Genomic DNA, 24,746 nt, shown 5'->3' on the forward strand with positions numbered 1-24,746 from the left:
ACGGTAGGGCTCCCTCAAAGGGGCTCAACTGATCTGTGTTGTGTTGCTTTGATTTGCAAGTTAACTCTCATGTGCTGTCCTGGAGGCAATTTCATTTCAGCAGAGAGAAACTTAGCTACAAAGCAGGCGGCTTCATGAAAGTCTGTGAGATCTTGAGCAAGACTGGGATTTCTGTTAATAAGACGGTTTCACATTAAGAACTTTTTTTCCTCAATGCTTTTAATAATACATTTGTTTGGTTTATGATATTTAGTTTTACAGAAAACTTATCAGAGATGAATCCAAGCCCTTTCAACTATGAAGTCACTGATTTGAATCCCTACTTCAACTCCAAAACTATAGCTTGGTTCCAAAACAACTACAAAACAAAGATCTTGTTTTGTGATTTAAATCTGTAGATCCCCATGTGAGCGCTCTGATTTAATATATGTGAGGTTTATTTTGGATTGTTCCGAACAGATTGGGAACTGTTTTCTTCTAAGCTGCAATAAGACATTTTCAAGCTAGTTAACTATGGCCATGCAGAAGTTTTAGGTGCTACAGCACTTTTGATTTTAACTTTTTTTCCAGCTTTTCTGGGAGGATAGAGTTCTGATGAATATTTACTTATCTGTAAAAAGATGTGAAAGACACTGTGAAAGTCTTTGCCTTACTGTGAAAGGCAGTGAGGCAAATAATCAGAGTGACAGAAAGTTGAATTTTCTAATACAAAAGGACAGGCACTGAAAATATATCTATGAATCCATTAAAAGGTCAAAAGAGACTGCTTAAAATGTAAAAATGCATTATTTTTGTGCACAGTCTTCATAGTAACCTCTGTTTAAATGTGGGTAAGCAGCAGTGAAATCTTGTTTTGGCAGATTAGAGTTTTTGTAAAAAAAAAATTGGCTAGTGTGGACAACTTCACTTTTTTTTTTCTTCTTTTTTTCTATCCCCTTACCACCTCTGCCTCTGTGGAAGAAGGAATGCATTCTACCTAAACCGGGTTTTGGTTCATGTGATTTGTCTGCAAAATGTGCAAATCAATTGCTAATTTTGAATGTTAGATTGAGTTGATGATAAGAAGTAATTATGCTAAAGGTCTAAATCAGGGTAAGCCAAATAGAGATGTTATTACTGGAAGTAGTTTCATCAGCAAAGGAATTGTAACCTGATAATGGCAGTCAATGTTTTAAACCATTAACTGTAGAACTGCTACAAGGTCAAGACAAAATATTGAAATCCACATTTAAATATATCTAATATCATAGAAGACTGATTGGGATATAGGACAAGCCAAAGACTGAGTGATTTATGACTGTCTTTGGCTTTTGCTTTGTTTTTCACTTGCAAGATCCTGACATTAGTACAGTAATAACCTTCTGAAAATAAGTAATTCCTGGTGGAAACTTCACATTGATATAATGAGCCAGACAGTAAATAGCTGAAAACATCAGTGATACTCTAACATTTTGTTTTATTATTGCTATGACTGCATCCCTTTCCTTTCCTTTCCTTTTTTATTATTCTTATTTTTCTGTATTTCTTTTCTTTTGATTGACTGTTTTTTAGATGAATAAAAAATTCAGAGTTAGTGATATCAGACACTAAACAGTAATTCTTTAATTTTTTTGTGACAATGGTGTAAGCCATGCTTGCTTACAGTTATCTGCTGTACTTGTTTTTTCAGAAGCATCTTGCTTCCATGAGTGTATTGGTGAATGTTTTCACCAGTTTCCTCACACCTTCATTTCCAAAATACGTGTACTTACATGACCTAGGCAGCAAGTAAGCAGTTTGGGCAGATCATGGATAGGAGGTTGAAGATATTGCTTCTCACAAATTTGTATAAAGCCTAGGAGCTGAAATCGTTCTATTTCCTTTACTGAGAGCATTAAAAGTTCTCATGCAGTAATATCTTATACTGTATTGCTTGGAAAATTCTTGCCTTAACTTTTCATAAGCAAGCTGTCACTACATTCAGATGCGTAGCAAAAGGAATTTAGAATACGATATATTCCTAAAAGCAAATTCTCCATTTTGCAAGAATGGGATCAGTTTTGGCTAGACTTTTTCCTGTAGTAGGTCAGCCAAACTGTAATTGGCCTCCGCAGTTATTCAGAAACAGCAATGGTCTGGACCTGGACCTGAAACCAAGTGGTGTGCAAAACAATTTGAAATTGTTTACTTTCTTTGGGAATTTTGAAAGCAGTTGTTAAGATTGCTATTACAATTAAATACCCCAAATGATTAGCTTAAACTTGAGACAAATCATCATCAGTGAGGACCAAGAACCTCTTTCTAAGAGCCATATCTTTGAATTTTGGAAGAAAACGATAACTGGAAAAAGTTACCTGTAAAACTTATTCTTTTCTTATTTTTTTTGCTGCTAGTACTGCTGCATATCAGGATCAATAACCACTCTGCAAGACATATGAGGTAATTTATGTTGCATTGTGCACAGAACAACAAGAAATTTACTGTGCTTCATTATGCACAGAAGATGGTTTGATGTTTTGTTGCTTATCTTTGCTTCTCCTGTCAGACTAAGAGGCAGCACAAGTATGTTCTATCTACTATTAAGACGATCTGTAGTATCCTAAATGTGAAGTTTTCTTCTTCAAACCTTTAGTTTCATTTCAGCACAAAAATATGACTGTTCAGAGAAATCCACTTTTTACTTCTGCTTCTTGATTTGGTGGTTTAACCTTTTCCAAATCTGCAAAACAGAAATGACCAATTTATGGTTGGAGACAATGTCCTGATTATGAAAGGAATACTTGAGAGAGGTTTGGCAGCCAGTTCCAGGACATGCGCTCTTCAGCAGCCTTTGGGTTTTTTTTTTCTTGGGCATGTGGGAAGGAGTCAGTTACTGGAACGTGACTTAAAATCAGAAAGATATTTTAATACTATATTGAAAAACTTTTTACATGTAGTTAAGCAGAAACTTCCTTTCTTACTGTGGTGAAAGTGTTCAGATGGCTAGATAAGTACTTGTTCATGCTATGGAACATATAGGAAAAAATAAAATAGTAATAAGAAGTAATAAGATAATACAGGTTAGTATGATAGATAAACAGTAAGCCTTGAAAGCTGACAAAGAAAGGATGTAGGTTGTGTCTTTGTCTAGCTGCTTCACTTAAATGGGGTAAGCAGCTGTATGAGCGTTAATGGTAGTTGAAACAGAGCATTAAAATTCATTATTGCTGTTTTTTTGTGGGTTCTACGATTGAGGCAATATCCTCTGTAAGGGTTAGGAAAGTATGTTTTTTCTTCTCCCTTGATTATTTGAATTTATGTGTCTGTATGGCCTTTCCTTTCTGAAGCATGGCAATATTCATATAAGATTTGTGTATTTGACATGTTTGTGGCCTACTGTCAGTTTATAAGATAGTTTTTGAAAAGCATTTGTCCTCATGCACGCACACTGTATCCATTAAGTGTTGTGAGTAGGTTCTTTATTTGTCTTAAAAATCAATAATAGCCTGCTCAAGGAAACCAGGCTGGATATTAACAGCATGACTTCTGAAAAATGCACGTAGCTGTACACATAGAGAATGCTTTCTACTGAAGTTACATTTTTACCATTATATATATTCAGCAGTTGTATATATTGCATGTAAAGCTCTGCCTATTTCTTGGAAGCGAATGCAGTCACTTGTATTGAGAAGCCTAAAACCTTTTCTGGAATTCTCTCTGCTGGTGTGGGTTGATGGTCTGCTGACACTAGTACCCTTTTGCAGCACCATCACTGCTACAAATCGGTAGTAAAATGACATCTGGGAAACAATATGATTCTAAGGATGTCTATGTGTCACTGAAAGCCTTAAGATTAACCAATTTTTGGCATTAGATGTGAGTTAGCACTTAAATATACTGTGAGACTCTCGTATCCACCTTTGCTGTGTGCTTCATCTCTCCTCGAAACTGTGCTGAATTAGCTTCAACCCGAGCCCTTTGTGCTTTTGAGTGGCAAACTTCACGTCTTTCTCCATGTTTACAGAGGAGAAATTTGTAGATCCTTAATTTCTCATTTGTTCCAGTTCGCTTGGAGTTATCATCTCTTTCATTAATCTCACATAATTTGTCATAATCCACGTCATAAGTATATTTAGTTTTGATACGCTATCAAATATGAGAACTGTCACTTGAGCACAGTTGGAGGGGGCTGAGGAGTCTTTCTTGTAAACTTGTGTTCTACTTTAGGCTGGGAAATCTGAAATAAAATTGAAAACAAAAAAAAGGAGAGAGCTCTTGAGAAAGTCTAAGATAATACTAGCACATGCCATTTACTTCATCTCTTTTTAAGTTATTTTTCTCTAATACAAAGGAACAGTTTATGTGTATATATACTGCACATACCAATGGTGTACATATGCAAAAAAATGAAATGTTGTGGAAAGATTTTAGAGTTAGTATCATTCAAAAACAAGCATAAGTTTTCTGTACAGTACTGTACAATGCAATTACATTTCATGTGAGGCTTCACTAACTGTTGAATTTCTAGAATATTCTGGTCTTACTTTAAAATATGTATTTGGTTACTTAAAATGTTATTAAGTACATTTTGAAACATCAACCCATTTCAGGGATGGTGATTTTCAAATGACTCACATTTAGAACAGTCTTGCTTATATATGGGAGAAGGTCTTTAGTTTTGCCAGGATTCATTATTAACTCTACTTGAAGCCAAATATAATTGAGTCAAAAAGTTGGCCTGGCCTGAAAATTACCGTGTTTGCTCAAGTTTACAGGAAGTGTGTGAACTACGAGTGTTTTTTGGAGGTTATCTATCTTCTCTAAGTTAATACACTTTTAAAAGCCAAACCCAAGCAGCCATTAAAAAAAGCAAGCTAGTCTTTTCCCCAAAGAAGCCTTTAAATAACCCCAATATTTTTTTCTGTAAAAATTAACCTTACAAATAACGCTGTCTTATTTCATGTTAGGGAATGTCTCTATAATTCTAGTTATGCTCCTGATTCTTTAGTTTGGGCTAAGCTGTGTTTGACATCTGTTATTTGCTGTCTGCAGTAGAACCATGCCAACACATTTCTTGAGTAGTGCTCAGCAGTTCTGATGTCAGACTGCTGGGAAAGCCGCAGGCAGTGTGCCCCTCCTCAGGTACTGGAGAATGCAACCCAGCACTGCAAAGAAGTACAAAACCTATTTTTTCTTCACTCCTTGGGACATTATTCCTTGATAACAGGTAATTTTAGCTTAGAAGGTCATCTCCTCTATCCCCTTTTTAGGTTGCTCAGAGAGGTTGTGGATGCTCCATCCCAGGAAGCATTCAAGGAAATGCTGTATGTGGCTCTGGGCAGCCTGGTCTGGTAGTTGGTGGCCCTGCACATAGCAGGGGGCTTGAAACTAGATGATCTTTGAGGTCTTTTTCAGCCCAGGCCATTCTATGAGTCTGTTATTCTATGATTCATTCACTTTGCACAAAACCACAGCAAGCGAATTTCCCTTTGCAGTGATCACCTAGAGCTGCACCTAAAGAGAGCTGATGGCCAAATGAGATAGTGGAAATGAATATTTATTTTTTTAATAGAGAGGAAATTTCAGGAAGAGCAGATGAAAATGAATCTTATCATTCATGTAACAATGGCTTTAGTAGTTTATAACTGTATTGCCAGCAACATTTTTACTTCTCATTTCCTCCATCAACCCTTCACCTGTTTAGATTAAAAACTTTTAGGCTAGGCCTGTCTTGATGTGAGCAATGACTTTGTTGCTGAGGTCTGTATCTTTCCTTACAATCTTCTAAGACACTACTACCAATAAAAATTAAACATGCCAAACAAGACAGTGAGCAACATGGTCACAAAAATCGACTCTTCTTTTTCAGAACTGGAGAGAGAATGAGGATACTTAACTCTATGGAGACTCTAGATCTCAGGCTATGAGTCACACTCCTACCACTCTACAGCCAACTCAAACAAATGATGTCCCACGGATGATAAAAATGAAAATGAGTCCCTCATCCAAGACCAAACCCATGATTATTAGACATGAATTAACCAGGCCTGACCAATTTATCTGCTTTTAAGTGCTTTAAGATGCTTGTGTGTTTTAGTAGTATAGGAAATAACAATATTGCCTGAGAAAGTGTTTAGTGGTTTTTGGGCAGAGGAAAAATCCTTCCAGTGAATCCCATGAGGTATCTGGTGCTTTAAGGGTTGTATAAAAACAATTATGGAGGATAGACACCAAACTGACTGAAGTTAATTCTAGTCTAAACATGATAGATGAACCAGCATCTGATAACCTGGGAAGTTACTTCAGTCCTTTGGCAAATAAAACGTCAGCTAATTCTGTGATCGTTTTCAACAGAACTTTGCGAAGGTTTTAACCCCAGCATGCTTTTTCCCCTTCTCTTATTTTTCTGTTAGGGAAAAATGGAACAAAATCAGAACAGCGCTGCAAGTGTTCGGGGTGGCTGTTTTTTCTAAAGTTAGTTCACAGGTGGTATTTCCATTTAATAATAAGCTCCATAACTCACAGATTTGAATAGTGACTGTGCACCAACTGAGGATAGAAACCTAAAGCTAAAGCTCACCTTGTTTTCACAGCATTATGTTTTGTCACAGGGCTGTTGATGGTTTTGTTTTTTCTTTTATTGAGGATAGAATCACTCCTAATGGTGGAACAGCACAGTGCATTATCAACTGCATTGTTCTTCACAGTACACAGCCTTGAAATCTCAAAAAAAAAAACCAAACAAACCAAAACAAGAACCCAGCCCTGATGTTCCTTCCTTAGGCTGGGATCTTGGCCATACAAAGTTGGATACAAAGCTTCAATTTACTTCCTTCCAAATAGATGGGAGAAAGAAAAGGACAGGAAACAGAAACTGGGAAAACATAAACACCATGTTTGAAGTCAGTGACCTGCTCAGATGTGTCCTACCTGGGTGACTCACAGAAGTACAAAGTTTAAGGTGTTGGGTTTTTTTTTTCTGTTAAAGAAATGGTTAAAACTGTTTTGGCTAACAAGGGAGGTGATGAATAAGAAAGGACCTTGTAGTTCTTTTTCTGTTACGAATGTTACAGGAAATGTGAAGGGGATGCTTATAAACACATTCAGGCAGCCAAGGATAGAGACACATTTAATGAATAAGAAAGTGGAACACTAAATATTTGGGAACAATACTACTTTAAAAATGTGTCCCCACTTCGTTTTAATCCTCTCATTTTTTGTCTTTGTATTTGACTTTGCAGAAGACAGATTTTCTGAGATTCCATACCTAAACCCTTGCAAAGGCAGGGATGGTTGGGTACAACTGCCAGCTCTCACTGCTTATATCAGTGCATACTTGAGTTGTCCTTTCTCTTTTCCTCTTGCCCTCTCACATAACTCACTTCTTCTGGAATGCTTTTCTGTCTGCCACAGTCATGCCACGAATCAGAGATTGAGAATCTAGCTTCCTGTCCTGTTCTTCTGCTCTCGTACTTGCAGCACTTCATAAATTATATTTAATTATTGCCTGATAGTAAAATACTGTATTTATTTATTTATTTGTAGTAGTCATAGTAGTGGGATTGCTGGTAGCAGGCAGATCTTTTGTGTTCCTGGATGTTGTAGTAGTTATTTTGCCAGCACTGGATCTGTACAGTGCATACCTGACTCTTACGTGACGTTCAGGAGATACATAACGGGTGCTGTGCCTGATCCCCAAGCTGCTCATGGTTGGACCAGCTGCTGTACTTTTCTTCTAACCTTTAGGAATATGAACATCTTGAGCACTCAGTTCAAGGACTGAAAGGAGCTGTTGAAGTTAGCAATCTGTTTTTTGCTTTAGAAACTTTTTTCCTAGTTAGTTTCTGTCTTAACTGAATGCCCTGGTGCTTAAAGACAGGCTGACTGAAACACTTCTCTGTAGATAACACAGAACAAGCCCTTAAAAGTAGTGGTGTGAGATGGTGTGTTGTTGTAGTTTTAGTTTCAGGGGAAAACCAAGTTTTCCCTTGGGTTTTTGAATCAATTTGAATTCAGTACTAAGTAGCACACAGAGTAGGAGTGGAAGAGGCATGAAGTGAGGCATTCCATCTTTCTTAGAGAATTCACTCATCTTACCTGAGTCCATCTGATAGTGAAAGATAAATCAGTTTTTTTCAGTGTGAAAGCAACAGTATTTTAAAACCCATGCTGAGTGTTTGTGGAAACTTTCCTTCTGCCAGATTTTGCCTTCATGTTACCAACAGAAATTTCTACAGAGTTGCTTCATTTATATTCTTGAAGTAGAGAAATGTGATCTGACTGGCACGTAAAATTTCGCTACAAAATTGAGAATGCTTGCATAAAGCTTGTTTATGTTAGAGCATGGATTCTCTTTGAACAGTGTAGTGCAATTGACTTCAGTGGAGCAATGTTGACTCACAACAGCTCAAGCATTCACCCTTCACATTTAACTTGCAGTTATTTTTTGGAAGTACTGTGTCTGTTAAATCTTGAAGTGTTCAGGTGTTTCAGTATAGACTGGCTAGTTTCCTAATCCATTTACAATGTTCAGATTTTACAGTGTGTAGAGCTTCATAAGATCATAGATTTCAATAACAGAAGGTGTTCAAGTTGTAGAAAATAAGTTAGTGTTCTGCTTCAGACTTCTGTATGGCTAAGCAAGCAATACTGTGGATGATGACTCAGAGTTGCCATTAATTGTCTGTCATCCCTTCAAAGTCATTTTGGATGGCAGACAGCACCTGTTCTAGTTGTTAGGCCTTTTAAGCATATTCCAAATTCCAGAATGTTTCCCGTCTCCTTCATTCAGTAGCCTGCAATTTCCAGGTATAAAAAGGATCTCTTTTATTTAATATGCTATTTCTTCTGCATGACGCAGAACTGACTTAACTTTTTTACTTTCAGTACTGTGCTTTTATAGTTCAGAACTTGTTTCTGCTACTTTGTTTACCTATCGAAGAGTGACTTAGAGTCCTTAAATGCTGCTTGTTTGTTTATTCCTTCTCCCACATCTATTCTGATAGAATTTGGGCAGTCCAGGTGATCAGCATACATATGTGCATTCAACAGTTTTTCCTTCCACTTACTGCAGTTCTTGAGCCTGAAATACAGTTCTGTGATGAACTACTGGATTCCTTCAACCTTTTCACAGCCTGCTTATGTGTTGACTTTCTTTAAACTTAACATTAGTAACTTTTGACAGCATCATTTCAGGTTTTACTTTTACATTTGTGGAAGTATATTTTGAGCCATCCAGATCCCATCTGATCCAGTAAATCCTACAGTTGGTTATGGTAACTCAAGAGTTTATATATGCTGATCACAGTACTACAATAAGAATCTTCATGGCAGATAGAAATATTCATTCAGGATTTACAGAGATTACTAAACAAGGAATAAGGGATTTTACAGTTTCAACACTGCAAAACCTAAATATTTCAGACAGTCATCATCTGGGATCTTTCTTGATTACTGGAGTCTGGAGTGTATTTATTTTAGATGCATGTGAGGAGCTAGATGTGTATTTTTCCTAAACACATTTGTAGTTGGAGGTGGAGCAGTGATATTATCAATAGGTGTCCCTGACAGATGTTTTTCATTTTCAGAATTCAGAATTTGATATATGGGCTTGTCAGTGAGTATTTACCTAGAGGTTCTTTTGAATCATTATATTAATCACACAGAGCTTCCTTTATTCACTGACTGGCCTTTTCAAGTCCTTAAGAAATATGTATCAAAGGGATTGAGAAGATTGAAGGAGAGGCAGTAGATAACTGTTACTGAATGTTTTTCAAACTATGGAGTAATGTTGTCCTTGCCACCTTTTTGTCCAGACATAGAAATTTTCAAGCTACCACAGGACTTACTAACTCGTGGAAGAGCTTGTGCATCAGAGCTCTACTCACAGATAAGTGTAGATGTAGGAAAAAATTACGTGGTTTATCTGTCTGGTTGCTGATGGAACAGGGTGTATCTGAAGGCATTTGAGGCCAGAAGGTGGAATTGCAGAAACAGTTAGATATTTAAAGCCACCTAAGCTCTATATGAGATGTCCAAATAAAGCATGTCCCAAAACACTGGCTCCTCAAAATCTCTGCCCAGTTATCAGCTAAACTCAAGTATCTCAAATTTGTGATATATGAGCTACCTCCAGGGACATTCCCTGGATTGTCTTGGAAAGGCTGAGTTGTCTGGCATGAAAGCCATTGCAAGGCATACATTCATGTCCCTTAGTCCATGCTTCCTAGGAGACAAAATGTGGTAGGTCAGTGGGAACCAGGGGATATGTTAGTGGTTATGGCATAGAGAAGCGAGGAGAGCTGGAATCAATGTCTGTGCAGTTCATCTCATCATCATCAGGTAATACCTGTTGCATCTTGCTCACTGTGTTGCTCAGTGCTGAGCAAACCTTGGGGTCTTGGCAGTTTCAGGCAGGCCCCTCTGTCAGTGATGCAGTGGGCAATAGGGTTCAAATCCCCATAAGCAAAGGAGGAAAATGAGGGTGAGTTGCCATTCATTGTGAGAATGGTGCCACTAGAGGGGTGAATGCTCTGGAATTTCACTGAAGATGCCAAGAACTGGCAGCAGATGGGGTGCTGTGCAGGACTGTCCTTCAGATATTAGGCATCCTCCATGACTATGAGACTGCTTATCTCTAAAGTGATGAGATTACTTTTTGCATTTGATTTCATGTCACTCTCTTTCTGTCAGCAACAGTGGAAGAAAGTGAACTGACAGCTTTCTAGCTAGCTAATGTGATCAACAAAACACTCATAAAAATATTTTGGAAGACTAAACAAGATTGGTATCATCAGTGCAATTCTCCCAGTTCTTTTCAGTCTCCACCTATCAGTTCCAGTCAGTATTCTCTGGAAGGTCTCTGTAGAGACTTGTACATGTTTAAAAATGTCATCTTCAGTACAATGCAAATAGGAGCTTTTTGCCATGTATCTCAATCTGTTGTTATGCTCTATATGTTATTAATTAGGCATTCTGTTGGTCTAATGAAAAAATGTTGGGCACATTGATTTTATGTCCTGTTCTATTCCTTTTATTTTACCTAAACAAGAGATAATGGTAATGGGAATGTTGAGTCAGAGCTGAAATAATGATGTAAACCTCAAAAACATGAATTTAATCTTGAACTTTAAAGGAGGCTCCTTTAGCTTCAAGACAGAGAAAAGCTAGGCCAAATGTTAATCATACCTAATGGAGATTGACTCAGCTGTAATTAAAGTAACTAATGTACTTTGATCCATGCCAAAGTTCTCTGTAATGACTTAAATATGTGGGATCACGTCTTACTGATATGTTCACAATAATTTCATTACAAGATGGCTCGGATACACTACCATGAGGTGGCTGCATAGAAATGTGTTCACATCTGACCAGACAAGGCTGTAAATAAAAATGTTAATTCCTTTTGGGAGTTTCTTTAAAGCACTTTAAAAAATAAATAAAAGTTACTCCTTTTCTGAAGATTCATTACACTTGTCTGGAAAGAGTTCAGTTTTCTGTAACTAAGAAACAGTTGACATATACAGGGAAACGTGGTATAATAATAAAGGAGAATACTTTTTTTCCTTGCCTCTGAGCAGTGCAGAAACCCAAATAGCTGTTCAACTACTGTCATGGCAGGCTGTTGTGCTCCTACTATTTGTGTTGGGCGTCAGCAGAGGGTCGGGGAGTAAAATATTTGCACTGCTTTGCTGGAAGCTTAGCTTGTGTTGGCAGCAGAGCAGTTCTCAGCATTCGGGAGGGTGTGTGTGTGCCCCTTGCAAGGTGAAGGAGAAAAGCAGGCTGATGTGACTTGTCTGCCCCAGAGCTGGGCAATGTAGGGCTGCCCATCTCCATTCCTGACCCCTGCAGCAGTGGTCCATGTAATGTGTTTGCAATGGAGTTGATTTTATTTATTCTGTAATACCCCAGCTTTTAGGTGTGAGACAGTGTGAATTTGGAGTGGTGTTAATGTCACTGCGCCTGCAAAAGTGTTCTCAGATATACATTACAGAGAGAGCTATCTATTATGTAGAGAGATCAAATGTTGCCGTGGAGTTATATAAACACAAACATGGTTATATTAGCATAGGTTTGTAAGTCTGCATTACTTACATGTGGCAAAAAGCCCTAAATGTGCTCCAGAGGTTATCCTCAGCAAGTGGCCCTAAACTCCTTGTAGAAACTCTTGCCGTCATCTATTACAGCAACCTTACACTTCTATGAAAATAGTCAATTTGGTGCTGCCTTTAAGTGTCACTAACACCTCAGAGGACATTTGCTAATGCTGCCTGTTCCTGCTGTTCTTTCTTCAACATCTTCTTTCCGTGATTTCATAACATCTCTGAAAAATTCCCAGTGCACTGTTATAAATTTGCATGTTCTTTTTAAAAGGGAGTATGTGCTGCAACAAAATCAATCTTATTTTTTTTCATGGGGAAATGTTGGTATTTGCAGAAGTGGAAATTCTTCACTTTGCTATGTAGAAAAAATAAGGAAGAAATAAAATATCTAAGTTTTAGTAGGTTCAAACTAAATAATTATAGTTTTGATTTCCTGAACTGAACAGTGGCATTTCATTCCTCCATCCAAGTGTTGTGAAAGTTATTTTAGCAATTTGAATTTCACCCTGGATTATAAAACATTGGCAATCAAAAATAGATTTAGACTTTGACTTTTGTGAGCTTTGTTTAACGCTGCTTCATTTGAAATATTTTTAGTATGTTGTAGAATAAGAAAAAGCCTGAAGTTATCTGACTGGAAAATAGCTTAGGCTACTGACACTACACTGATACAGATGTGATTTATGCCAGGAGTATGCATTTGTAAGAAATATGGCTTATTTTTGTTTAAGCAGTGGACCCCAGTGTTTTAGTTGGGTTTTGGAACATAATATCAAATACACGTTTCTCCTTTATTATCACACTTTATTACATTTCAAAAAGATTTTAACTATAGTCCTATGAAATTCTCAGAAGTATGTTTTTTTGGACATTTCATTCTATTACACACTCATTAGCACACTATGTTGGAATCTGAATTGCTTCTTCCTGAGTTATGTAACTCTATTTTAATATTCCAGACTGGTAGCAAAATATTGTATGAAAAAATAGAGAACATTAAATTATTTTAAAAAACAACTTAAAAATTTAGTCTTATTTTATGTTATGAATGTTAATACGGCACTTAGCTAGATTATATTTATATTCAGTTGTGGTTTTGTTGTAATGTTTTACAAAGCAGAATTTTTGCTTTCCCAGCATCTGCCATCTGTTTTCTGTAATTATTGAAGCACAGGTGTTTTTTTTACAAGGCTGAATCTAGATTAAAAGAATGTATTTTCCATACTGTTGCTTCCCTCTCGTTGAGTGAGACTATTAATTACACTGCAAGGATAGTTTTATGTAGCTAGCATAGCTCTTGTATGTTCATGTATATGTATGCACAAGCACAGTGATAAACTAAAATAAGTCAATTTTTGTCTCCATTACAATTTCAAAACCAAACTTTGCATCTGTTTCATAGCAGTGATTTTGAGGTTATCCAAAGGTATAGACAGATCTATATGCAAGGGGACATGGGGTATATTTCAATTTCTTTCATATTAGAATATATTTGTCATTCACTCCTAATCATAAAAGTCTTGTATTACAGGCAATTTTTTATTATCGTTCTACAGAACACTCATAGCACTAGTCAAGATATGCTTACTGCAGATTAGGCACTGCATTTCATTCAGCAGTTGTATAGCCATATGAACATACAGTCATGTAGAAGTCTTCCACACTTGAATCTCTGGGTTTAACAGATACAAATGAATTTTTCAACTGCTTATCTTCCTAGCCTTGCAAGACAGGAAAATACCATGTTCTTTGCATCCAAACGCAAGTTGCCCTGACTTGCAGTGACTTTCGAAGAGAGTACTTGGACCTTACTCTTACTCTTGGTCATTCAACAAAAGGCACAAAGCACAGGATAGTGGGGTAGAATCATAGAGTTGTAGAATCATACTTCTCTTTTGGGCAGTTCTTTTATTTAGGGTTAATATTCTGCAATGTTTGATTGTCCTTGATTGTTGTCCAATCTTCTGCATTATGAAAAATACCAAAGCAGTCTTCAAAAGTAAATTATTTTCTTCTTCCTGCACAGTCTCTGAGAATGATAGAGGTAACTTTTCTACCCCTTTCTCCACATGAAAGCTTGTAGCACACACTTCATGGTAAAGAACTGAGTCATCGCTTTCATTAATTGTGAAGAGCACAGGAATATCGTTATCCCTCATATCTTCCGTAATTTCCACACTTTGTTACTCAGCATTCCCATTAGTTTTTCTTCTGAAAAGGAAGCATCAGTAATCACTGAAAAAATTCAGACCGTGAAAACATCTTATTTTGCAGAATGCTTAAACCGTACCCTATGAAACATGGTAATTCATATATTCCAGTGCATCATCTTATAGACTATTTCCACATTATTATTTTCTGTAAGTATCATAGAATTGTTTTAGTTGGAATGGACCTTGAAAGGTCATCTAGTCAACTGCTTCTTTGTTCCAAACCTAGATCTCCTATCATAAGAAAAAGTATTTAAAACTGCTCAAGAGACAACCTGTTCTAAAAGGCATCTAAAAGAGGAAATGCAAATACTGCAGTCCTAGCGCTTCTTGCAAGATTTGAGGAGGTTGTTCTCACCGGCCCCACTATTATGTAGGGGATGATTCCAAATCCTTCTAGCAGAAAGGCAGATGTGTGAGAAATCCCAGTGATGTCTCACATTCTGCCCTAGAGGCCTCTTGGATTCTGAGACACTGCTTGGACAACAATTGTACTACATGTGTGCAGAATGTAGATGCCAAATTCAGTTTCAAGTGTTGAAGCAGTTTTACTATGCTTGGCTGCAGGATCCCCACAGTTTCGCCATATGTGGAAGAATGGAACTACTGATCCTCTTATGTCTATCCCATAGGACAAAATGCCAGAAATGCTAGATGTAGATGGACACAAACATTACTAAGCCAATGTCTTGCCATGACTGCTTGGTTATTCTTAATGGAGAAATGTGTGTATCTTGAAAAACTTCAGTAAAATCCTACAGGGAAAGAGAGAACACAAGTATTTACCTCTGGAGGCTGCAAATACCTCCCTTCAGATAGCTAATTTTTAATTTGTGTATGAAATAAGTTGGTCTGTGATAAATGCTTGATTCAACATTAAGCAGTCTTCCTTACTGTAGGTTCCAGACATTAGATGTTTTGTGTTTTGCGAGAAGCGATTTATACAGAAGCAAGCAGATAAAACTTACAGTCTTCAAAAGTCTCTGATGTGACAAGAGAACTTCGAAGAGTATTTCATGAAGTGCAGGTCTGCTGAATGTCTAATGAAATATAAAAATTTTAAAGCACGTGTTATTTCTTCCATGCGTACAGCTGCACCTCTGAGGTAAAACAAAAAAAGGAAGAAAGAGAAGAAATCTCCAGTTAGTGAATCTACCAGTTTCCTTTATTCCGCTTGTGTTCTTGTGGGACAGAATATATAAAGTTAATAATAATAATAAATAATAATAATGGGAATTAAGAATGTCTTCTCACATAAACCAATGACCTCTGAGCTCACATTGCCACTTAAGAATGTAATCCAAGGCCTGTGACATATACATTCATGGAACCGTCAGTTTAGTGTCTCAGCAGAAGCTGAATTTTGAATGTAAAGGAGCAAAATGCATGATGAAACAGAAGAATGTTATTATGCTGTATAAAGCCATGATATACTTGTCTTTTGTAGTTGTGATACCTTACTCTAAAGGGGATGTAATATAACTGGAAAAGAGTTCATAGTTGGGTTGATGGGGATAACTAAAGTATATGCAACAGTGTATGAAGAATGGCTGAGTAAACTGACACTCTAGCTGGGGAAAAATGCAAATGAAAAATTGAAAGGTATAAAGTAATACCTCGGATGAAAAGGGTGGGTAGAGAGGAACACTTTACTTTTTCTCGTGGTATGAGAACTAGGAAACATGGCATTAAGTAAATAGGAAAATGCTTCAGAAATTCAGTGAGCAACGGATCTATGGTAATCCCAGCTGAAGAATGTTGTATGTGCTGAAAATCTGCATAGCTCAGAGTGAGGCAAAAGGAGCTCATGAAGCAGAAATTTACCAAACAGATCTGGTTCAACAAATCTGGAAATGGTTAGGGCTTGGAGGGAGTGTTAAACTACTGGTATGCTTCCCTGGACATTTGCTTGTGGCCGCTTCTGATTACTTTGAATGGACTTTTGGTTTGTACTAACTTAGATAAAGACATTCATACCTTCTTTTTTATTCACAGTTTCTAATATTTTGACAGTGGACTGTAGGATGATGAAGATTACAGAATAATAATCAATTCCAGAGGGTTTTTTTGTTTGTCATCTTGCTCTTTGTAGCTTCCTATTCATGAGTTTTGGTTTAATCAGTAGTTGAATTTCTTCCAACTGCTTAAAAATAATTCTAATTTTTTTTTTTCTCTTTCTCTCTCTCTCTTCTTTTTCTTTTTCTTTTTTTTCTTTTTTTTTTTTTTTTTGATCTGGTGGCTGGTCTTGGACTTATTAAATTCAAATCTCTTTTTAAAGCCTTCAATTTAAGATGGAAATTCAAAAACAATCAGTACGTTTTTTCATCCTAGATTTATATACTAGAATGCAACTCTTAGCCTTTTCTTACTTGTATACCTTCCATCAACCATTCTTTTTGTTCGTAGAGGCAATTTAAGATATTAGAATCGATAATTAACATGAATTCATGAGTAGCATTTAGGATTTCAGCATTTCACTGAGTTCTACTTATCCTTAGTCTAAGCCTTTTCTGCAGTATTAAGAGATATTGGGATTTCCTCTCCTGAAAAATCAGATACTTCTGCAAGCATAGAAGACTTCCTCAATCCTCAGATTTTGTATTTATTTATTGAGTGAACCATAAAATAAGGTTGGAAGGAACCTTAAAGATCATAATATTTTACATTCATTCCATTCCACACATAATATGATTATTAGACAGAATGTAACAGAGAGGAATGATTCTGTCATTAATAAGGAAAAAAATATATTTCTGTTCTGAACCTATTGCAGCTGAGCTGGATGGCAAATAATCAGCAAGAGCTGGTATGTCCCAAGATGACATCACTTCTGTTCCCATGGTGATTCATTTCCTCTTAAGAGCCATTGATAGAAATTTGTTCTTCAGAAATAAAGCTCAGAAGCTTATTGAAAATCAACTTTACTATTTCATCTAAAATATCATTCTCTACATGTCCTTTGGTCTCTTCAAAGATTTCTAAGATCTTCTAGGCATTACAGTCTTCTAGTTACCTGGACTCCTCTTCAGTGCCTAATCCTTTCAGTCTAATCTATGTTCAAGTTTTCATCGATTTCCCAAGTGTTCAAGTCAGATATACTATTTTGCAGTTCTTCAATTTTTTCCAATCCACTACTCCACAGAATTATACAGAATTCACAATCTAATTTCCTGAGAAGTTTTTGCAGAGAAATTGAAAGATCAATATATTTTAACTTGTGGGCCCTTTATTGAATTAGAAGCTGTGTTGTTTTATTCTAGAAATTAACTAATGCAAATTCTTAAGAAAGATGGTAGACCATGTGCAAGACTTCTGATTGAGCCAAGAGAGCATCTTGAGCCTCTTGGGAGTTTTGCAAAGAGTAGAAATTTGTAGCACAGCTTCCACTGAGTTCAGCACTTAGTACTTTGTGACGACATCATCTGTTCGGATTTATTTTTCAGTGGCTATATTAGACTTATTTACACAACCTTCTAGCCTTCCCTTTTCACTGTGGTTTGCATCAAATTGTTTGCTGCTTATTAACACGTGGTTAGGTATTTAATAGAAGAAGAGTTATTTACCTCTCAGTAAGTACCGATTTTTTTCATACTGTATTTAACTGTAACTGTAGCAAATGTCCTGCTGTTATTACCCATTACTTTGGACTCTGTTGCTGGAGGAACTGAATTCCAGTTAGAGTTACCTGTTTCTTATGACCATTATTTTTATATATATATATATATATATATATAAAAGTACATTGTAAGCACTGCATCTGACAGATAGTAATGACTTAATTTGAATTCAAAATAAATATTTTCTGCATTACCAAACCTGGAGATTCAGATTCCTCATGGGAAGCAGCTGGAACTGTGTTTTAAAACCTCAAATACTCCTGTAGAAGAACAGCTCTGCCTTAAAATTGCTCAGTGTTCATATGCACTAGTATCTGAGATGATATTTATTTCCTGTGTTTAACTTGGTACCGTCACTTGTCAAATTGAGAAGCAGACATCAAGTAGCCATTGTTTGCTTTGAAAACATATGAGGATCATCTGGAAAAAAATGAATGGTTAAGTTCTGGGTCTTTTCTGACAAATATTTTGTTAACAAAATGGGTAAATTGCCTGTGTAAACTTGCTGGTCAGAGATTATAACCAGCTTGAACGATGGTATTGTGTATTGATTCAGAGGATACAGCTCAGTTCTAGAAGTATTTTGGGCATGAAAACTTCTAGGAAAAACAGGAAATACTGCAAGAAGCTGGAGTAAGTAGGCATTTATTATCCCATGCAGCACTTTTTATATTTTAAATTCTAAATCATCTTCATAATCTTTATTTTTTTAATTACACAGCATTTTTTATTGTGTTTACCCATGTCTGTTTGGCATTCATGCAAGTGTCAGTGACCATTTCTAAACTGACTTTTTTGTCCTTCCTAGAGCTCTGTAGTTACTAAAAGAGAAAAATGGAAGGAAATACGTGGGTATATACAAGAATCTTAAAGGAATCTGCTTTTTACATGCAGAAAATCAGAACTGGTTGTCTTTGTTTCACTTTAAAAAGTAATGTAGAATTTTTAGATAGTTACATATTTTGTGATAAACTGTTACAAATTCCTGTGTTTTTATGATAATCTAATAGAGTTATTTTAAATGCAAAGGAACATATTGTAGTACAAATTTTACTTTGGACCCAGTAATCCTGATTTTAAAAGATTATTAGAAAAATTTTCTATTACATTAGATAGAGCTGTGGATTGCAATACTGAGATTAATGGGCGCATTCAGAAAAGCTTGGATAAAATTTGAGATGTTGGGAAACTTGCTTGAAATTCTGAGTCTGAAATCTTGTACTCCTCTGGTCAAGGTTTCACTGTGGCAACTTGAGCAGGTATTTTTAAAAACAGCTAAAAATAATGGCATGAAATCTTGAGCAGCTGCTTGTGGGTACATATTTTAAATTTTGGACCTGGATGGGTAAGAAATGGACTGTGGCGTTAGTTAATTGCTCTCTTTTTTTGTTTTCCTACTGGAAATACAGTGAGTGAACCAAATGGTTTTGTTTTCTTGTGGTGATGTCTGCCCACTGTTTAAGGCTCTAGTAAGACCAAACTCTTTGCTAAGTGATGCAGAAATGTAAGATACTCACTGGAAAAAAAAAAACATATATATATTTGTTTTATTAAGCTAAATCTAGACGTACTGATTATGCTTGCTGTGCAGTGAAAGAATGACACCACCTTCTCTATTTACAAAGAATGTCTGAGATTTAGTGAAGAGGAGCCAATATGCAGTTGCTTTACTTGGTGGATCAGTGACTTATAATTGCAAATGCTACTGCGTACAAGGCACGTCATTGTCATATTATAATATTTTATTCTTAGTATAATTATTCCAAGCAATTGCCTTCCTTTCTTCTGTCTCCATACATTTGCCCCATTGTGTTTCAGCAATCAAAAGGCCAAAACTTTACAGCAGTGGTATTAACACAATTTTTGTTCCTTTATCTACTTAAAATATAGCAATTACAGGTTATTGAGCAGCCTTTTGAAGTGAGGAAAGCATCCATGGATATTTTTCTGTCAAACATTACAACATCTCTGAATGCTGGATTCATGAAGACCTGTTACAACCCAACCATCAATACACAAGTCCTTCTGTAGGGCTGAGTATCATTGTGCTGTCCCCTGAAGCATAGCTGTACTATGTATGTAGGAATACTATGGATTCTTTATGTCTAGGGAAGATGGCGTAATAACGTAACTGATAGTGGCAAAAACATAGCATAGTTTTAAGAGAATCTGAAACTGTGAAGCACTGTCTCTGTGTACCTCCAAAAGTGCATGGGGGTGAGAAGAGCTGAAAGCAATGAGGCTATGCTTACCTTCTCCACACAGACATAAGTACGTGTTGTAGTTGTAAGGAAACGGGGAAAATTAGCTTCTGTAGAGCACTGATTTGAACAGTGGATATCTAAAACAGCTTCATTTCTCTGACTTGCCAGCTGTGTACTCTAAGGCATAGCCACATAAATTGTCAGTATTCTAGCAGTAAAGCAGTCAAGCAAACCTATTTTATGAACCTTTTATGCAACAATGAGAGCCCTTTACTCCCAGCTCATATGATTGAAGATAAGTACATGCTTAAATGCATTCTCGATCCGGGTTAATCTGCTCTGTATCCTGCAAGTTTAACCGAGTAGTCAACTCTGAAAATCTCAACTGTATCTATAGCTTGCATTTGAGCTCTTTCTTTGCCTTTCCTGGTCATCAGTCCTGCTGTCTAGAGTGTCAGTTAGTGCACAATAGCCCTTATGAATACAGGAGAGGGGTCTGACTTATGTTCTCCAGTGTACCTGATTGAGTGTATGGAAATGCACAGCTTTTCCTGACAAATGAAAGATAGGTATGTCACCACTTTTTTTATTGCTTTTAAACTTTCATCAGTGTATGCTTAAATTTGTGAATTTGACATTTGACACTTGTGGCTAAAGTGGCAGATGTTCATGAGGATCTGGGTGATGACATTTTTCTGAAGATTAGATGGAACTAACTGTAAGTTTGTATCACTTCTGAGACATCGCACAAGCCTCAAATCAGGACTCTTAGCATTCATTTATCTCAGTAAGTAAGTCATGGTATCTTGATGTACTTAAAAAAAACAGTTGATCAAACACTGAATTTGTTTTACTTGGGAAATTATGACATTTTGATTTTTTGTTCCTGTGGATCATGTTACCCCCAACCTTTCAGGTTTGTCCATGGGACAGAAATTGTATTATCTTTCCACTCCTAATTGCCCCTGATCATACTGTAGATGGTGTTGATAGACTCATACTTGGAGCCATGGAGTAGGTGATTAGAGAGATTAGAGTTTCTAGACTCTGATTTCATTTAGCTCTGAGGTGGTTCTATGGCTCCTGACAGAAAATCAAGAAGTTTTCAAATTACAAGCTGAAACAAATTCTGTGGGACTGACCGTGTCCGTGCCACAGAACAAATTTTCTGCAGCCATAACTGTGGTTGAGAGCTGCTTAGTTTTATGTTTGTCATTTACTGATGAAAGGGTTTATGAAAGAAAAGATGAATCCTGAGTGTCTGTAATAGAGTATCTTTATTAACTGAAATGTCAGTAGTTCAGAAGATAAGCGTCCATTAATATTTATCACTCACTGTGTGCTATCAAAGATCATGTGAAAAATGACTTGTACTTTGGTATTTCATCTGCTGTGAGCGGCATAAAAAGTGTTTTGTAAAAAAAATGTCCAAGCAAAACTGTTGAAGCAGAATTGAGTGTAGCAGCAGTTCAGGGTGCAATCTAAAACCCAACTGACTTGAGAAAGTTTGACACTAAGGTTATAGTTAAACCACAAGCTTAGTGCAGGGAAAGTACATACTTTCCCTTTGAACTTATCACTTTCTGCATATAGGTGCATAGTAGTACTTGCAAAAAAAAGTCAAGATAGAGATGCACGTAGTTTTTTTGTGGTGCCCCACCTAATGGATGAGAGAAACAAAAAACTTTGTAGAATGAAAGTGCACTTTGCAAACAACTGAAGAGCTTTCCACTATGATAGGCTCTTCACAACAGCATGAGACTCCTGGTCAGATTCTGTAGTAAAAGCTAATATATTTGATTCTTAAGTGGTTCTCAGTGACAATTGATCAGTTTTCCATGTCCTTTTTAGCACATCCTTTTGGAATAAGTTCTTAGGAAATTCAACATATTAAGCAGTAATAATTCTGTCATACTTTGTTATTTTAGACAAAAGGAGTAGCAGAAAAAGATCACGGGACTTCCTATCTAAACATTATCATTCTATTTTTCCACACTGGATACATGGTGGAGGTTCCATCTTTTCAAACAATCGTGATGCAAGCAGAGAAGAAATGCATGTGTTTGTTGACAGCAGCAGTCCCAGTTGGGCACATTCAAACAGTTAGTTGTACTAAGGTTGCATGCTTGTGGCTGAGGGCACATGCCATCACTAATCCAGCTCTTGGCTGCGTTACTTTTCGAAAATAAAAAATGGATTCCTCTGCCACGTTTGAAAAGCTGTTGGCCTTCTTGAATCCTGTTTAATGTTGCAGTCAGGCTAGCTAGAAGAAGGTCAATAAGGCCTTTGCATCCTGACCACATTCTTGCTGGGCTGACTGGAAGACAGAAGAGACTTTTGGAAGGACTGAGAGTCTGGAAGCATGTTTCTTGTGTTTCTGAAGTGCACTGGAGGATATTTCTGAAGCAAGGTATAGGTCCTCCAGGGTACCAGGAGGAACAGCACACTACACATGAAAGCACATTCATTTTTTTAATCATTCAGACAAGTTCTGGGGCATACTCTGCTCATTCACCCTGGTTGGAGCAGGTGGAGCCATACCAGTGTGAGTAAAATCATAACCCAGTTTTAAAGCTACAAATACAGGTGTTTTGTGAGAATATTCTTCCTAAGTCTTTATGAACATATATGAGTCTATACATCTAAAACAAAAGGGAAGCAATCAGAGTAGCATTTTGATTTCCAGTGTAAACTGAGATTTTTTTTTTCCTCTTTCCTTTCCACGCAGTCCTATACATATACAGTAATTTTTTTTTCCTTTGTGTAGTTCAGAACTGAGTTTTCAGTACAATGAAAAAATATGGAAGTAAAAAATACAGACTAATGGGTTTATCCAAAACCCACTATAAATTGAAACTCATCGTTTGTCCAAATCTGTCACTTCATCCTTGGCATAAGTTACATATCCAATAATTCACTGATTTTTCTAGCACTCTGATTTCTCCTGAGTTGTTGATGTCTCTCTAAAAGGGGCATAGTATTTCTTATTCTCCAGAAACTTCTGTTTTCTGCTGTCACAGCTGAATGTGACAGGGAATGCAAAGGGCTGCTGCTTGGTATGGTCTTATGGTGGTCCTGTCCCACTGATGGTCATGAAGAGAACAGCCCTCGAGGAATGTTATAGTGTGTACTGAACATGCCTAGCATCCTTCCAGCAGTGTGTTTCCTCTGCCATATTTACTATCAAGCTGAGTCTTCATTTGTTATCATAAGTGTTAATTATCCTTTAAAAATATTCCTTGACTTTGTGCAGATGTTTTCCTGACATTTCAGCATTTCAAGAAATGCTTTTTTCAACATTTTTCACGGTTCCTAAAAGCAGGACAATCACAAAGTTAGTTGTTAAATACGTTGTTCAATCTGCAAGTGTGTTTGAAGAGAAATGCTGGGTACATATAGTCAGTGTTGTCAAATAGTTTATCTTCAGCTTGAAAATAAAAAAAATAAATATATTATGTAAATATAATGTACATGTAAGAGTATGCAGCCTGGGATCTGGTAATACAGGAAGAACAACTGAATACTGAGAGTTGCCAGTCATTGTATTTAATTACATATGACAGCACACTTAAAAACTGGTGTGATAACATGTAGATTGTCGTATATTCACTCTTCAAGACTTTGAATACATGAGACATTTTGCTACTTATGCATTCATACTCTTTGGAAATTCTTGTCCTAATCCAGGTGGACAACTTCTGTACACATAGAACAAAAAATGATCTCTGACATAAAGAACTTAAACTTTGCTCTATTCTGTAATGCTCTGCAGCCTGGATTGTCTCATACCTGAGAACTCTGATGTCTGACCAATCACTGGAAATGAGTGAATAGCTCACGCAAAGCGTGTAGTTAGTAAATATAACTTCCTTTTCAGATTTCAGAATTTCATACTTAAGCTTGCCGTTTCCACTTTGTTTGAATTATTTAAACTCTTTTTTTTTTTTTAAAGGAAGATCATCACAGGCATTTGGTAATAAAAATTTGCACTGTCGAGATAGCAAACATATAACAAAAGCTTGAGTCTGATTGAATGAGTTCTAACTTTTTCTAAATCTACAAAACCGTATTTATCTGATTCTTTACATTTAAACTATGGTTTGGGCCACTGATCATATGCCTGAAATGTCTCATCCTGATGGCTACGCTGCTCTCTCAGTGCCCAGCTCAAAGGAACAGGGGAGGATAGAAATAGGGGCTCAGTTGCTGAGATGAGGGCAAGGAGTTCACTCACCAATTACCATCATGGGCAAAACAGACTCAGCATAGAGAGATTAAAGTAATTTATTGCCTATTACTAACAGAGAAGAGCAGTGAGAAACTAGAAGCAAATAAAAAAATACAGTATGACACAGTTGACTCCCTGTCATGCAGCTGTTGAACTTATCAGCTCAATGATCCAGTCTGAACTAAAGCATAGGTCAGTCTTAGTCATCGCTTTCTTTCTAGAAGTTGCTAGCCATAGGCTCACTCAGAGTAAGTATAAAAGAAACAGAATGCATGTAAGGTGAACATTTCCCAAGTATAATCTGCTGGTTCTGCCCCCCATTGCCTTGGTTTCATTTATAAAGCCATATAAGAATTGGAGCAGTTTAGTTTTTCAATCTGTAAATTTGTAAAATGACCTTTAAATGCATGATGTAGGTGGTACAAAAT

The 24,746-nt window shown here is 36.7% G+C and overlaps 1 protein-coding gene across 12 annotated transcripts in view; it reads left to right on the forward strand.

The window, feature by feature from the left end:
- The window catches only part of PIEZO2 (piezo type mechanosensitive ion channel component 2), a 289,987-nt gene that overhangs the window by 78,417 nt on the left and 186,824 nt on the right, over window positions 1-24,746 (forward strand). The window lies entirely within an intron of this gene.

The sequence above is a fragment of the Tympanuchus pallidicinctus genome, unplaced genomic scaffold (assembly GCF_026119805.1).
Source record: "Tympanuchus pallidicinctus isolate F22 unplaced genomic scaffold, pur_lepc_1.0 scaffold5, whole genome shotgun sequence".
In the NCBI taxonomy this organism is placed as follows: Eukaryota; Metazoa; Chordata; class Aves; order Galliformes; family Phasianidae; genus Tympanuchus; species Tympanuchus pallidicinctus.